Source organism: Vipera berus (genome assembly GCF_964194415.1).
Source record: "Vipera berus genome assembly, chromosome: 3".
NCBI classification, from domain to species: Eukaryota; Metazoa; Chordata; class Lepidosauria; order Squamata; family Viperidae; genus Vipera; species Vipera berus.
The window spans coordinates 43,664,217-43,670,337 of NC_138204.1; positions in this window are offsets into that span (position 1 = coordinate 43,664,217).

A 6,121-nucleotide genomic window follows, 5' to 3' on the forward strand; every position below is an offset into this window, starting at 1 on the left:
ATTTAGTAGGCCGTAATTTAATCCGTTGCTTGCTCCGGCTAATTATGTGGTTAAGGGTCTCGTCCGAAATAATCGAGACCGCTGATCCGGAGTCAAGCTCCATGCTGCAAGGGACACCTTGCAAACGGATTGTTAATCTAATTTTGGGTTTGAGCAGCCGGCGGCTACCCGTGTGGTTAATGGCCAGCCGGCTCTCGACATAGCCAATTTTTGTTTTGGTGGGGGCCCCAGTACCTTCGAACGGCGGTTCCTCCGGCTGCAGCTCGTGGATCTCCTCTCGGGGGCGGCGGCTACGGCAGACGGCGGCTATGTGGCCTGTTTTCTTGCAGGCCCGGCACGTGGCAGACTGGAACTTGCAGAGGCTGCGCATGTGGTTCCCACCACACCCTGCGCACCTCTGGGGAACGGCAGTGTTGCTGGGAGGCATGGGCCTGTCTGGGCGTCTGGCTCGCTGGTCGGGGGTCGACTTCCGCTGGAGGAGGTCGATGCTCAGGTCGTCCTCTTCTGTGGCCCCTTGCCGGTGGACGCTGGTTTCCTGGTTGCCGGGCTGGGTTCCCTGGCAGGCTTGGACGGCCCCGCAGGCCGCTTCGTGGGCTAGGATGGCATCCTCGGCTTCCTGGAGAGAGACCTCCTCTCTTTCGAACAGGCGCTCCTGCAACCGCCTGTCACGTAGGCCGCAAATCAGCCGGTCCCGTAGTCGCTCCTCCAAATTTGTGAACCTGCAAGCGACGGCAGCTTCCCGTAGTGCGGCGAGGAAGTCGGCGCCGGTCTCGTCGGGGCGCTGGTCCCTTTTCTCGAATTGTGACCGTGCGGCCACCTTGGAGCGCCGGGGCCTGAAATGTGCGTTGAGCCTGGCCACGAGGTCTCGGTACGCGACGGTGTTGATGGCCTCCTGGGGGAACAGGTTCGAGGCGACTTCCAGCAGCGCTGGTCCCCCAAGGCAGAGCAGGGCGGCCGCCTTTGCACCGTCCTCCGATATCTGATTGAACCGCATGTACAGTTCAACGTGAGCCAGGTAACGGGTCCAGGTTTCGGGGCGGCGGGTCTTGAATTCGCGCGGTTGTCCGGCTCTAGCCATGGCGGCAGTTGGTCGTGGATGTGGCGCTTGGCGTTGCCGGTTCGGCTGGCGGTCGTGGGGGGAAGAAGGAAAAATGCCTTTCCCTTTAGCTCGCGGAGCGTTTCCCCAGTGACTTCAGCTCTTGGTCGGCAGCAATCCCATCCTCGTCGCCACTATTGTGTAGTGGGTCCGACGCAAGAGAGACGCCAGCCGGTGTGTGAGTTCAGCTCTTTATTGGAAGGGGAAGTGAACTGAGGAATGAGGGCTACCTGGCCTCCTTATATACCTGGTCAGGTAAGCTAACAGCCAATGGGGTTGGCCCTAGGTTTCCCGCCGAAACTGTCCAGGCCAACGCCCCCTGATGGCTGTTGCTATGCAGATGCCTGCATACATAACAGTAGGTACCAACATCACCTAGAGGGAAGTATACTGGCAGATAGAAGGTACCACAAAGCTAGCTTTAGGAAGACAAAATCATTTCCCTGGGAGAGATTTAAAGCTTTTTCTTGTGTTATCCAATCACCACAGTGGCTATATAAAAATATAACAGCATGGAAAAAGAAGCATGTATGTAATAGGGTGACTAGAAGACACCATAAATCTTTAATAAGGTTCTGCCAAAGTGGGCATTGCTGTGAACAGGCAAGGAATCAAATAAAATGACAAGCTAGTAAGTATCTCAGGAAAGAAACAGCCTGGGTGTTTGGTAGCAGCTTGGCCATTAATCTAGAGCAGTGTTTTTCAACATTGGCCACTTTGAGATGTGAGGACTTCAGTTCCCAGAATTCCCTAGCCAGCCATGCTAGGCAAGAAACGCTGATCTAGAGCAGAGGTCTCCGACCTTTTGGGCACCAGGGACCAGTGCCACAGAGAAAGGTTTTTCTGTGGATCAGAGAGGGTGTGATTTTGAATACTGGCTGCATCCTGAGGATGGAGCTTTGGTTGTTTGTGTGGCCCTGATTGCTGGCATGCTGCGGACCTGTGCCAGTCCACGGACCGGGAATTGGGGACCCCTGATCTAGAGAGAAGCTGTTAGGGCAAAATAAGGTCCATATGGATAGTCAACAGATTTTTATTTCCAGCAAAGCTGCATCCACTATTTTTAGTACCTTCTTCTGTAGGATGCTGAAATCTGTTCAGGTTGGAAATAAGGACCTGTACAGTATTGATGCTAAACCATGTACATAGATTTTGTAGCCACGATATACATCATTTGCCAACACTGTTTCTTTTGGTTTTTTTCCTTTGAATAATTCATTGAAACAGTTGATATTTCTCACTGTATCACATGTCTTCAATAAATAATCCAATTAATTTTCCTGATGATATTCACAATCTCTATATCCACTCTTTGGAAGCTTAGTAAGTTACTCATAATTGGCTAAAAAGTGGCAGGTGCATAGTGAATATTCACTTTCTACTCTTCTGTTGCAGTTCAAGGCCATTTTCTCCCAGTGAGATTCCAGTTGCTAGTTGACATTTAGAGAGGGAAAAAAGCAGCCAAAGCAGTTTATGCAGTAGTAGCACAAGAGAGAGAGAAAAGGTAAGAAAAAAAACCTTTCCTTGTCCTGCTTTTCTGCTACAGATGATTCCTTCCAAAATTCCATTGACTTAAAGAAACAGATGAGTATATATGTACACTGTAATACTACCCACAAGCTTTTATTATCATTATTGTTGTTATTACAGCTGCACCCACTTCCAAAAAATGATGTCAAAGCTTTGGATCTTACACAAGCACAGCTCCTCTCTGTTATTCTTGAAAACAACCTGACCTTTTTCAAGCTTTCATATGAGCCTAAATAAAGAGCACTAAGGAGTCCACTTGTTAAAGTTAATAGAATTCTTAAAGCAGCAGTATTTTTTCAAGATTTATTTATTTATTTATTTGTTTCGATTTATATACCGCCCTTTTCCCGAGGGACTCAGGGCGGTTTACAAGGCAGATTAAAACAGTGCAATGTACAAATTAAAATAAAATAAAATTAATAGCCCCAAAAGAGTTTAAAATTTAAAATTTAAAACCTTAAAACCCCTCAGTCCAGGCTGGCTAACTCAAATAGCCAAGTTTTTAGGTTCCGGCGAAACAAGTGAAGGTCGGGGGCGATCCAGAGTTCCACAGGCAGTTGATTCCATAGGGCAGGCGTGCCCACCGAGAACGCTCTCCCCCTGGGGATCGCCCGCTGGCACTCCCTGACCGGCGGGACCCTGAGGAGGCCCTCCCTGTGGGAGCGCACAGGACGATGGGAAGTTGATGCTGGCAGCAGGTGCTCCCTAAGATAATCCAGACCCATACCATTTAGGGCTTTATAGGTCATCACCAGCACCTTGACTCTCACCCGGAGGGCAACTGGAAGCCAATGCAGCTCGCGGAGAAGAGGCGTTACATGGGAGTATTGGGAGACCCCCATCACAACTTGTGCGGCTGCATTCTGCACCAGCTGAAGCCTCCAAGTGGTCCTCAAGGGCAGCCCCATATAGGGAGTATTGCAGTAGTCAAAGATTGCACAATAGACTGAAAAAATGGTGCTGCTTTCATAAATAGCAGCGGGATTCTCTGCTCATTCCAGGTCTAGACTCTAGAGTATTGGTTTGAAATCAGTTCCAAAGACTACACAGTACAAATTGTAAGATGCTACTATTGTATCTGCATAAGATTATTCCTTCAAAGCTCAGAGCAGAAGAAAGAACAGTTTTCATGATAAACACTTCAATAAAACAATGAAAATGAATGTAATAAATATGATGATGATAAAAGTGAAGCATTACAATAAAATTAATTTCAAAAGACAGTATAGTATTGGGGTAGTTATTTGCAAACATCCAAGTTATGTGACATATTATATCCTGTTAACTTTGTATGTCATTTGATTACCAGTAATTCAATGCCAGAATTCACACATTGTATAAGGCTGTCATGTGATTTGGTTTGTTTTGATGTATTTTGCATTAATTCACTTCTAATGGTTTCTAGAAGCTTGGCTTAAGGATTGAAGAATATATAAGTCTATGAATCATTCCATAAATTATGGTTAAATCAAAGTGTATGATGTATAGATTCAGTCCCAAATTTTCTCTATCACCCATCAGATGTGTGAAAGGCACAAATGCAATGCAGTGCTGATAACACAAGTTTCTGAGAAAGATGCTTTTAATCAGGCAAGTTGGTGAGAGAGTTACTTTATGTTGTCTTCTGTCCCAAGAATTCTAAGCATCTATATGTGTAAGAAGAAGGGAGAGAATACCAAGACATTGCTTAATCACAATTGGCTCCATTTACTATCTCAATCAAAACCCAGAAATCATTGTTTAGTACTAGATTCATGGTGCCACCCACTCATATGGGGTCTCCTTCAGGAGAGTGGTAAGCTTTGCAAGCCCAGAAAGGCTGCCCAATCTACCACAAAGATATTACCATATTAGCATTCCTATTCCATTTAGAGAGGCACATTAGCTTAAACAAAATAGTCCAGACATTTTAATTTCACTAACTGCTGGATTATTCTAAGCTTAGTTGGCCCTCAATTCTTTCCTAAGTATCAGAGGGCTTTGTTGTGTATCTTACTTCCTATGATAATAATAAAATGATATACATAATTATAGTGATATCTTCCTTATTCTTCACTCTTTTTTCACACTACATCATACTCCCTACCTTTCTAAGAATGATGATTGGGTCACAATTGTTTTAAAGAAAAAAAATTTTTTATCATGTTTCCCAATATAGTCGCTTTCTGCCTAAACCTAAAGGGTACTTCCACTTCAGTATTTTACAAGACCTAGCATTGGCTAGGTATCTGATGAATCTTACACTTTCGCCTGTTTTAGGGAGCTGAGTCAATGTAGTTTTGACTGTGTTTAGTTTGCCGGAAACTGCTGCAAAGCTAGCATTGTCCTCTGATTGGCTGTAGTTTTGCATATTCAGTAAGCAGTCTGTTTTCCCATTAGCAGAAGTTCTTGTCTCGCCCTGAGTGCCTGCCGTACTCTCCATGCTTCATAGATCCTGGGTCTTGTCCCTGGAGTTTGTCCTTTCTTATATGTTTAAAACTGACCTCCTCTCTCATCTAGCTGCCATAGCAACATGCAATTATGGTCACTGTTATGAGAAGAAGCACCTGATGACAAAATTACTAACATGCTAATGGCATTTTGGAGTCACAGCTCTTTGGGGCTTTTAAATGCAAGTTGGCAACCCTTAGGGAGTATGTCAGTGTGCTTTGCTTTTCGTATTTTACCGTTTAATAATCAACCTTTCATTTCAAAGCTTGCTTTTATAAAAAGTTTTTGCCGCCCATAAGATTCGCAAACACATGTTCTAAAAACATGGATACTGATATTAACAATGTATTGCATTTCTTTTTGAATGGAGGGTAATGAGTGGGTATTTGCTACTCCAATAGGTAATGTAAATTTAGGATTACTGTACATTCTTTAGACTGTACTAGTTAACTGCATTGACTTACAGAATTCCATGCTTGTTATCTGTATTTCGAGACTGCTTAAGTGATGATGGTATTAACAATGAGCCAGATTCACACTGCTTTCTGATAAATGCAGAGAGGGGCATGGAAATGCCATATTTTGGCGACAAGAACTATGATAGTTGGTACTACCTTTATTATTTTCTTATAATGATACGGCTTGGATGTAAATGTGACTTTCCCACTCTTGTCCAAAGCAAGATTTGCAAGGAAATGTCTACTACATAAAAAAGAAGTCATTCTGATTTCAGTTAATAAGCTTGAATCTACTTTAGCCCTTTGTTTCAGATGTCTCTAATGTCAAAAGTGAACATACTGTATTGTTGAGTTAATAACTGTACTGAGCAAAGCAGCCTGTTCTCTGTCAAGTGTCTATCTGTAATCAATGCCCAGGAAGAGAAAAAACATGAACAACAGAGCAAGCAGGGTGAGTGTCAAAGAAAGGCCAAGAGGTGAGAATGAATTCTGCAAGGAACAAAGCACATCCCAAAGGCAGCAAATTAGCCTGCTCAGCCATGTGTAACTGTGAATTTTAAAAAAAGAGCCTCAGAACTGAACTTCAGAGATAAGAGACAATTAATCA